A 10526-nucleotide genomic window follows, 5' to 3' on the forward strand; every position below is an offset into this window, starting at 1 on the left:
TGCAAAGTGCAGAAAATCTGTTGCAAACCAGGCCAGTTTGCGCGTGGGTGGCATTGAGCATCTGACAAGGGGCAGAGAAAGAGGGAGGCACAGAATCTGAAGTAGGCTCCAGGCTCTGAGCTGTCAGCACAGAGACCGACGCGGGGCTTGAACTCACGAACCGCAAGATCATGACCTGAGCCGAAGTGGGATACTTAGCCACCCAGGCGCCCCAAGCATCCAACTCCTGATTTCAGCTCAGGTTATGACCCCAGGGTCGTGGGATCGAGCTCCAAGTTGAGTTCTGTGCTGAGTGTGGAGTCTGAGATTCTGTCTCCCCCTCTCTCTCTCTACCCCATGCTCCCTCTCCCCCACTCTCATGCTCTCTTTCTCAAAAAAAAAAAAAAAAAAAAAAAAAGGGAGGAATAATGGTTCATGTAATAAAATCCAGAGGAATGACTGAACTGGTCCCGGAGGCTCAAAGTGCCATCAGAAATCTTGCTCCATTTCTCTGGAATGTCCATGGCTCTGCATACTTTTGAGTTCTGGCTTTATTCTCAGGCACCTTCCCTCAAGGTCAACAGAAGCTGCGGCAGTCCTAGACCTTTCATCCTCACTGCATGTGACACAGAAGTGAGGGCCTGGGGGGATTTCATCATTTCCTACAGGAGTTGTAAGGTTCATTCTAACTGGACCAGCCTCAGTGCCTATCCCTCAACCAATCACAGGGCCAAGGGAATGACATTCACTGATTGGCTTGTTCCTGGACTCCTAAATGCTCCTTGAACACTTGGATATAGGGATATTTTATTTAAACTTAAACTAGAGATAAGACCATCCCATCCCCTGACCACATGGGAGACAGGAGGTGTCTGAAAAGAATTGAGGTGCTGCTGCGAGTGGGAGGGGAAATAAATGCTGGACAGTAAAACCACAGGGGGTCTACTGCCTCCAGCATGGGGCGTTCCTCTCTGGTCAAATCAGCTGTGATGGGGAGGACAGGATCATATAGTTCAGGCATGTCTACTGGGATGGGGATGCAGTTCTTGCATAAACGGGGATGACAGCTGGACAGATATCCTAGGAGGTTTCTACCACAATAGTGGTCCATGCCTCCGAGTCCCTGTTCTGTGGGTCTCCACGTGCCTCAAGATTTTAAGCTGGTGGTGGCATCTCTGGCCGTCCCCACTGGCCTGGTCAGGTCTGCAGGAGCCCGGTGGGCCGCTTAGGAGATGCTGTGGTTGAGACAGGGTCTTGGGTTTCAGCTGCATCTGCTAGGCACGGCTTAGGATGTATTTAGGTGGGAGCCCTCCCTCCCTGCCCCACCCCATCTACACTGCGTTCACTGGACAGCTGCCCAGGCTGTCCAGTACGGACGCCACTTTCCTGCTGTACTCTTCCCTACCCCCACCATGAAGTCCACCCAGTCCAGATGGGCACAGAGATCTTTGAGAGAGACTTTCCTGTGGCAAGGTGGCTTTTAGTGCCTCTCATTACCCGAGCTTATGGAAAAGCTCAACATTTCTCAAAGCGCACTATTTTGTACCATGGTGTTATGTGACACGTGCATCAATTTTTTAATATTCCTTTTTAAATCTTTGTACTTACAACATTTGTTTTGGAATAGAGATACAGAAAAATACACAAAACAAAGAGCTTCATGAAGTATAAGGCAAACACCCCAAATGCTTTTGTAACCCAAGAGGTGGAATGTTGCAGCCACCCCAGAAACGCCTTCATGTTCCCTGTCCAAGTCACAGTCATACCCCCCCGCCAGGAGTAACCACTGCCTGGCTTCTGTAGTAATCACTTCCTTATGTTTATGGTGTTAGCGTCCAAGTGTGCATCTTTAGAAATGATGGCTCTGTCTTGCCCACTTTTAAAAATGTATCTTTATTTACCTCCTTTTCATGTTTCGAGTCCCCTCTCATCTTTTTCCTTTCATTTTGTCTGTTGAATCCAGGCCATCTGACTGTAGCATTTCCCACAGTGTGGGGTTTGTTTGCCGCCCACGCATGGGACATTTCAGCATGCTCCGTTCCCCTTTGCCTGTGCCGCACGCATTGTCAGCTGGATTGAGAAGCTTGATCAGACTCAGCTTCTGTCTTCTGGCAAGACTCTAGGTGGTGATGTGTTCCTTCATCAGGGGCCACATAATGTCAGGCTGTCTCTCCTTTGGTGGTGTTCATAGCTATGGATGCTCAGTCCCTAGATCCTTAATTCCCTGGGGGTCCAAAATGGTGGCATATATCGTTTTCATTGTGGTATGATTCACATTTTACTGCTTATTAATTTTGTCATTCCACACAATTTATAAGTAAATAGGCTTTGAGAAAATACCTTGAGAATGTTAAACAGATGATGGCAACGTTGATGAGACTGTTCCAGTGTTTTACATGAGGTAATGAGAAGAACCACAGCTGCCACCACTACAAAATGATGATATTTTAATTCCATCATTTCTTTTTCATTTATTTGCTGGAATTCTTTATAAACAGATGCTTCCTTTCATCTACCGTGAGGTTACCCAGTGGTATAGCTCATGTAGAAGAGGCAGGATAAATGCCTTTATTCCTTGTGTTTATCAGTTTGCAAAATAATAAACTGGTTCCTTATCCTCTGGAGGTGACCAGTTCACTTTTTCATTATCGTTATGAGTTCACGGATTTAAATAAACCTGGTGAGTTTCAGTTTGTTGCCATTGGTACTATGTTCGAAGCTCAAATTGTCCTGTCTTTGGCCAGTGGGAACCCTTGTGAATTGGCTTCGGTGTTCTTTTGATGCTACCCTGGGCTCCATGAGCCTGTCTGTGATGGCGTGTGTGCTGTCGTTTATGTCAAGATGTTCTAGACTTCGTTTGTATTTCCTCTTCTGACCTGCAGTCAGTCATTTCTCCATGCAGCTCTGACTTTCAGTGGGAAATGGCATTTTATGACCACAGTGTGGACTCCAGGGATACTAGCTGCTATGAATTGGTCATTGTTTCCAGGCCTTTTCAACGGACAGAGCTATTCGATATAGATAAAATGATAGATTGAAAACGTCATAAGTTCATACTGTTTTTCCAATTAAGTTTCAGGACTATAGATTTTTTTAAATTTAATCTTTGAAAAAATTACAGCTGTCTCTTCTTTCTTCCACACTGAGAATCTTGATTTTTAGGACACGGGGGATGATAGTTAAAATAGCTCATAATTACTCACTTGTTTTAGGCTACATTACACACACAACAGGGAATATCAATACTAATGCTGCTGCCACCAGAATGATAACTGAGAAGAGTTTGAAAGTTCTCGTGCTCATTCTTGCAGCACATATGCTAAAGTTGGAATGATACAGAGAAGATTAGCATGGCCCCTGTGCAAGGGTGACATACACAATTTGTGAAGTGTTCCATATTTAAAAAAAAAAGGTTCTCACCCTAATTTTTATAGCTGTTCTGTATTAAAAAAATTTTTAATGATTATTTTTGAGAGAGAGAGAGAGGGAGAGAGGGAGATGGAGTGCAAGTGTGGGAGGGACAGAGAGAGAGGGAAACATGGAGTCCAAAGCAGGCTCCAGGTTCTGAGCTGTGAGCACAGACCCAACATGGGGCTTGAGTTCACAAACTATGAGATCATGACCTGAGCTGAAGTCGGACGCTTAACCAACTGAGCCACCCCGGCACCCCCCTGTATTTTTAAATAAAATATTCATTTATTTATTCTGAGAGAGAGAGAGAGAGAGAGAGCGAGCAAGTGGGGAAGGGGCAGAGAGAGAGAGATCCCAAGTAGGCTCCATGCTCAGCATGGAGCCTGATGCGCTTGATCCTACAACCCTGGGATCATGACCTGAGAGGAAATCGGGAGTCGGGTCACTTAAACAACTGAGCCACCCAGGCACCCCTAGCTGTTCTGTATTTACATCAATAGAGCGTATAGCTTTCATATACCATATCCTCTCTTTTAAATATCATACAGTTTTGGTTCTACAAGTAATTATGTATTTAATGCTCTCTGCTAGTTCTTTTGCTGATATAGCTAGTAATTTTGGCAGTCTGAGGCTTGTTCTCTAGTAAATTCTTCAGGAAATGCTCACGGGAACAATATTCCCTGAGTTCTTGTACATTGATTACAGTTCGTACCTTTTATACTTGAAGGTCAGTTTTCTTGAATATAAGATCCTTGGCTCAGACTTTTGCCTTAGATAGGTCACACCATTTTTTTTTCTCATACAAAGAAGTGCTGTTGAAAAGTCTGATGATACTCTAATTTTCTTTCCTTTGTGAGTCACTTTTTCACTTCCATGATTAAAGGATCCCCTCTACCTCTTAATATCCAGTAAATTTACTAAAATATGTCTTGGTGTTGCTCATTCTGAGTCAGTTTTCTCAGGCATATTGTATTCTTTTTTAATATATAGGCACCAGTTATTAATCTATAGTGTCTCAGCTTCCAAAGCCATCTTCACTGTCCGCTCTGCAGTAATGGAGCTAAACCGGATAGCTAGTTCCCCTTTGTGACTTGGGCCAGTGTTGAACTTTGTCAGTAGAGGGCGCTGTAGGGGCACTGGAGGAGGAAGGGGTTTCTCTTCTTGACTCTAGGGTGCCTCTTGCACCAGGCTCATGCAGTGTCTGCAGCTCCCGGAGCTAGCTCCAGCAGAGCCTGGTGGTCAGCATTACAGGGCGCCACCCCTGGAAAGCTTCCCTTGGCATCCCCTTGGGTGGTTTCAGGCCACCATCCAGTGAGTCACAGCTGTGTCTCCTGCCAGGGTCTTGGTACCAACTCTGAGGAAGGAGGCCCTTTTCCTGGTTCCTCTGTCTCAGCCCTAGGTGTAGAGGCTTTACTACTTCCGTGTTCTTTAAAGTTCCTTTTAATCTTTACTGGTCATTCCTCCATTATTCCAGCCTCCTGTTACAGTTAGTAATCCTTTATATAAAACTTTTCCTACTCAGATTCCTTTGTGATTTCTTTTTTCTTTCTTTTTTAATTTTTTTTTAATGTTCATTCATTTTTGAGAGAGAGAGAGAGAGAGAGAGACAGAGTGTGAGCAGGGGAGGAGCACAGAGAGAGAGGGAGACACAGAATCCGATTCAGGCTCCAGGCTCAGAGCTGTCAGCATAGAGCCCAACTCAGGACCCAAACTCACGAACCACGAGATCGTGACCTGAGCTGAAGTCAGACGCCCAACCGACTGAGCCACCCAGGTGTCCCCCTTTGTGGTTTCTTTCTTCTAAGTGGATCCTGACTAATGCAATGTAATATCAAATCTCTGCCATGCTCTTTATTTTTAATTTAATTTTTATTGTTTTTAGTATTATGTTCCCTTGTTATGAGTTTCATTTTCAGGGACTTCTTTGCATACTTCCAGTATTTGTCATTTTCTCTCGAACTCCTTTATGTGTGCTTTTCTTTTTTGATTTAAAAAATTCCTACTTTTCACATTTTATGTCTCATGAGGCATCATCTGATTTGCTCTTGTATTTCTTCTAATTTAGACTTCATATCTGAAATTATTGTTTCTTTTATTTCTAAATCTATCCTAAGTGCTGTGCTCTCACTTCTGAGTTTTTCTAACTCTGACTTTTGTAATTTTTTTTTCTTGACTTGGAATATTTGGTATAGTTTCACTTACTAGTCTGTATGGATGTTCTGCTTATCTTTTTTTTCTTACAGATAGTTTGGGTGGGACTTTTACATTGATACTTTGTGTTCCTCTTTTTTTTTTTTTTTTAATGTGAGATTAGTTCTCTGAACTTTTGGAATGAAGTGGTTTGAGGAAGAGTTCCTAACTTCTGTCATTTTAGTATACAGTGTTTTTTAAAAAGAATTATTAGAACTAAAAAATTCAACAAGGTTGCAGGATACAAGATTAATATAAAATATCAGTTGAATTTCTATATACTTATAATGCATAATCTAAAAATGAAATTAAGAAAACAATTTCAGGGGCACCTGGGTGGTTCAGTTGGTTAAGCCTCCGACTTCAGCTCAGGTCGTGATCTCACAGTTTGTGAGTCTGAGCCCCATGTCAGGCTCTGTGCTGACAACTCAGAGCCTGGAACTTGCTTCAGATTCTGTGTCTCCCTCTCTCTTTTCCCCTCACCTGCTCACACTCTGTCTCTATCTCTCTCAAAAATAAACAAACATTAAAAAAAAATTTTCATTTGCAGTAACACCAAAAGGAATGAAATGAATAACTTTGACAATGGAAGTGTAAAACTTACAGTCTTAAAACCGCAAAATGTTAAATTTAAAAATCCCAAATAAATGGAAAGACATCCTATGTTTATGAATCAAAAGGCTTAATATTATTAAACTGGTAATACTCCCCAAATTGATTGATAGACTCAATGTGATCTCTGTCAGAATTCCAGCTGGCTGCTTTGCAGAAATTGACAAACTGATCCTAAAATTCGTAGGGAACTCAAGAGGCCAAGAACACCAAAAATATCTTGAAAAAGAAGAAATTTGGAGGACTTTATAATTTCAGAATTTACTAAAAAAGAAAGAAAAAAACGTGATTAAGACAATGTGGTAGTGGCACAAAGATAGACACATTGATCAATGGAATAGATTTCAGAGTCCAGGAATAAACCTCACATTTGTAGTCAAACTGATTTTTAACAAGGGTGCCAAGACAATCCATGGGGGAAAGAATAGTGTGGCGCTGTGTGTGTGTGTGTGTGTGTGTGTGTGTGTGTGTGTTCGTGTTCGTTGGTTTGTTTTGAAGACCTTAATTGGCTTTATTAAGTGATTTATGAATCAGGCAGCATCCCGTCTAGCAAATAGAGGGGTTCTCCCAGAATAGGGTTTTTAACAAACGGCACTGGGACAACTGGATATCCACCTGCAAAAAAATTGAAGTTGTGGATGTGTCTCACACTAGATAGATTAGCCCCATATGAATCTTAGACCTAAATATAAGGGCTAAAACCATAAAATTCTTAGAAGAAAATAAGGATAAATCTTGTCACCTCGGATGTGGTAATGGCATCTTAGATATGGTACCAAAAGCGTAAGAAACTAAGACAAAAAACAGGTAAATTGGACTTCATCAAAAGTGAATGTTTTGCGCTAAAGACACCAACGAGAAAGTTAAAAGACAGCCTACTGAATGGGAGAAATTATACATCTGATAAGGAACTGATATCTAGATTGTGTACAGAACTCATAACTCAATAACAAAAAGGCAAATAACTTAATTGTGGTATAACACGAAAGATATTTGGTCCTTGTTTTTAGTTCCTGGCACAGAGCTCCTAAAACCCTTGGGATTTCCTGAGTGATAAGTGTGACAGGAGCCTCTTTTGTTCTAATGGGGTGACTCTTCATCCACCTCTAGGTATCTTTTTTTCCCCCTAGTCCACTGAGCGATTCTGTTGGTTTAAGATGAGCTGCATATGAGGTAATCAAGCCATCTGGAGGGGTAGGAGGTGGGGAGACACAGGGTTTGTGGCCCATGTCCTCTGTCCAGAAGGTGTGTCTGCAGTTTTGGCATCTCTGGTCAGGCAGGGCTGGCTTCTCCACAGATCCCAGAGCAGATAGGCAGATAAGGTTGGGGAGGGAGAGTAGGGGGTGGGGGTGGGGAGAGAGAGGGAGAGAGAAATGGAATATGGTTTGGGGTTGGGGGACAGGAAGAAGGGAAAGGGATCTGACCAATGGGATTCTGGGTATTTGTGAGAGAAAGAGAAAAAGACTTGAAAAAAGGAGACAACAGACCCCACTCTCCCCTTAGGGGAGCCCATTCTCCCTGCCACGTAGTCAGCACAGCACCCCCAGCACTGAGAGAGTCTGGGAAAGGGATGACCCCATTCTCCCTTCTCTGTCTTGTGCTTCTCCTGTGTCTGGGGTTTGTCCTCTGGATGCCTGTGTCCTCTTCAAAAGTCGTTTTGTGAGCCCCCACCCCTGTTGCCCTGAGGGCAAGATCAGTTGGAGGTGTCAGAGTGAATGCTCCCTGGTCCCTCTGTTGGGGACATCACTGAGGATGGGCTTACAGCCTCCTGCCAGCCACCGTTTGCCCTTACTTGCTGAGGGCTGTACATCTGGCCTCCCCCAAGGTTATCCCTGTAGCCCCCTAACCCCAATGAGTGCCGGAGTGATTCCACTGGGAAGCAGAGTAGAAATCTCCGTTGAGCCCAGGCATCCCCGGAAAACCTGTCTCTGGATCTTGAGAGATTGAAAGAGCCACCAGAGCCTGCAGAGGAGGGGAGTATCTGGGAGCTGGTGTGGCTGTGGACCCCCTGGGTGACTGACGTGGGGGTCTTGACAGCATAGGTGTTGGCCTCCTCTTGGAACTTGCCAGTATTTTTCTCATACCCAATCCGTTTGTTGCCAAACCAGTTGGAGATCCGAGACACCTCCACACTTCTTGGCAAGCTCCTCCTCAGCCTCGTCACTAGGCTCTGGGTTACTCAGATGCCAGTAGAAATACTCACTGAGACCTCGGTAGCCTGTGTGCTCAAGTTGCAGCCTTTTCTTCTGCCATCCATCCAAGAAGCGGGAACGCGGGGCCATGACAGCCTCACGGGTGCTCTGCCTGAGTTGCATCTGGATGGCGTGGAACTTTCCATGGATGACACGTGCTGCATCTCCTTGGGTGCCACAGGCCGAGTGCGGCTCTGTTCCCTCAGCAGGTTCGTGACGTGGTTGTGAACTCGATTCATGCCCACCGCTCATGTTTCTCCAGCTCCCAATGGCAGATGTGGCAGATCTGAGCAGGTTTGCTGCCATAGCCCAAGTGTTGGATGGAGTTGTAGGGGGACACTGCTGCTGCTGAGCCCCCTCCTTTCTCAGGCCCAGCCACACCCATGCCAGAAGCATGTTGTCTGGGCGCATCCACTGTGGGCCCACCGGCTCCTCTGGGAGCTTCGAATGCCGAGGCCGGTTTTCTCCTTGGTTCCACACAGGACACTAAAGAGCAGGCTTCATGTGGTGGCAGGTGAGGGCGTGTTTCTTGGCCTGGGCCTCGTCCAGGCTCTGGTCGGTTATGGTCATTATCTGCTGCAGAAAGTCCCTGATGTCTTGCTTCCCTCGACCTCCCGGGACCCCCTCCCTCCCCACACCAGGGTCTCTGCCACTAGGAGGCTCATCAGGGTCCCCAGGCTCCCCACCCACCAATCCCAGGCGCCCCCAGCCCCCACCTGGAGGGGGAGGCCCCAGCAGCTGCTCTTCCATAGTTGTGGGGGGGGCCCTGAGGCCTCCTCCCTGCTCCTCCCCTCCCCCTGCCTGATTACTGCCCCCCCCCGTCTGATTACCACCCCCCCAAACTCGGTGGGCTCGCTGCTCCCTCTGCCCCAACCCTCTCCCATCTCTCCCCTCCTGGCTCTCCCGGAGGCTCACTCCAGCCCTGAAGGGAGACCTGGGGTACCGGCTGGGCTCCCCACAGGAGACCCTGGCCCCTGGTGGCAGCAGAGAAAATGGAGTCATAGAAAGGAGGCCCAAAGGGGGGTGTGTGTGAGAGAGGGAGGAGGGAGAAGGGGGGAAGCAAGGGAGGAAACTGGAAGAGGGGCCCACCTCTTGGTATCTTTAGGACAGGGACTGGTTCCCAGAAAGTCCAAGCCTTGTTGAGAAGCTTGGAACTTTCAACCCTACCCCCCAACCTCGAGGGAGGGGAGAGGGGCTAGAGATTGTGATAATCACCAATGGTACCGTCATGCCTACATAATGAAACCTCCACGACAACCCCTAAATGACAGGGTTTGGAGAGCTTCTGAGTAGGCCAACGCATCCATATGTCAGGAGGGTGGCACAGCCCAACTCCATGAGGACCGAGGCGTCTATGCTCAGGACTCATTGGAGTTTTTCTGACCTTTATGAGTTGTCCTAGCAAATTATTGAACCTGGGGTGGGTGGGAACCCCTGACTTTTAGCCAAGTTGGACAGACGTGTAGGTAACCTGGGGACCTAATACTTGCAGGTGGCTTCTGAAGTGGAGGCACTCTTGTGGGACTGAGCTCTTAAACCTGTGGAGTCTGGTGCTAACTCCAGGCAGTGTTAGAATAGGATTAATTGTTGGACACCCAGGTGGCGCTGGAGAGTTGAAGAAGTGAAGTTGGGAAAGATACCATGTATCTGGTGTCAGGAGGGGGGAAAATAGCCTCTCACCAATTAAAAAATGGGCAAAGGATCCAAATAGATATTTTTCAAAGAGATATACAAAGGCCAATACATGTGAAAAGATGCTCGACGTCGTTTACCAGGGAAATGCACATCAAAACCACAGTGAGATACCACTCCACACCCACTAAAATTGTTATCATCAAAAAGACCGAAAAAACAGTGTTGGTAAGAATGTGGAGAGATTGGAGCCCTCATACATTGCTAGTAGTAATGTAAAATGGTGCAGCCACTTTGGAAAATGGTCTGGTCGTTCCTCAAGAAGTTCAACATAGAGTTACCATTTGACCCAGCAATTTCACTCCTAGGTATATACCGAGAGAATGGGAATCATGTCCACACAGAAGCCTAACACAGATATAAGCCATTCTTTCTGTGGGGGAGGGTGGTGGTCAGACATAGGTCAGGTGGAGTCCTAACTGGGTATTCTTTTTTTTAAAAAAATTTTTT

General features: G+C 45.8%; 1 non-coding gene and 1 pseudogene across 1 annotated transcript; one reads left to right on the forward strand and one right to left on the reverse strand.

Moving 5' to 3' along the window:
* The first annotated feature begins 3274 nt into the window (after positions 1-3274).
* LOC122482229 lies at positions 3275-3382 on the forward strand. The gene has a single exon (XR_006297035.1). It is a non-coding gene; the product is annotated as a U6 spliceosomal RNA (small nuclear RNA).
* Positions 3383-7880: 4498 nt separating this feature from the next.
* LOC122481907 lies at positions 7881-9583 on the reverse strand (annotated as a pseudogene).
* Between the last annotated feature and the right edge of the window lie 943 nt (positions 9584-10526).

This window comes from Prionailurus bengalensis, chromosome C1 (genome assembly GCF_016509475.1).
Source record: "Prionailurus bengalensis isolate Pbe53 chromosome C1, Fcat_Pben_1.1_paternal_pri, whole genome shotgun sequence".
NCBI lineage: Eukaryota > Metazoa > Chordata > Mammalia > Carnivora > Felidae > Prionailurus > Prionailurus bengalensis.